Source organism: Odontomachus brunneus, unplaced genomic scaffold, assembly GCF_010583005.1.
Source record: "Odontomachus brunneus isolate Ranch 3 - 2012 unplaced genomic scaffold, Obru_v1 Obru_scaffold_014, whole genome shotgun sequence".
In the NCBI taxonomy this organism is placed as follows: Eukaryota; Metazoa; Arthropoda; class Insecta; order Hymenoptera; family Formicidae; genus Odontomachus; species Odontomachus brunneus.
The window spans coordinates 1,806,115-1,806,438 of record NW_022639464.1 but is presented as its reverse complement, the minus strand read 5'-3'; the positions used below and the strand labels follow the sequence as shown (position 1 = coordinate 1,806,438).

The window sequence follows — 324 nt, the reverse complement described above, 5'->3', positions numbered from 1 at the left end:
TACATTAAAGCATACCTGCGCACGCTTCAGACCAAGAATGGAGACGGTCATTCAAACAAGCGGGGGATATATTGAGTAAATGTGTTCTTTATGGCCTTACAAACAATGTGGTTAAAAAACTATTGGAAACCTTTTCGTTTTTGCAATAAAAAATATGTTTGGAAAAAATGTATAATTTGTCCAGATTTTGGCGCCGCACCCTGTGTGTGTGTATATGTATATATATATATATATATATATATATATATATATATATATATATATATATATATATACATACATACATACATACAATGATGTTTAAAAGAATATATATATATATAT

General features: G+C 27.5%; 1 pseudogene; it reads right to left on the bottom strand.

Annotated features, from left to right (window-relative positions):
- LOC116841210 overlaps positions 1-51 on the bottom strand; it is a 15,784-nt pseudogene extending 15,733 nt beyond the window's left edge.
- Positions 52-324: the final 273 nt, after the last annotated feature.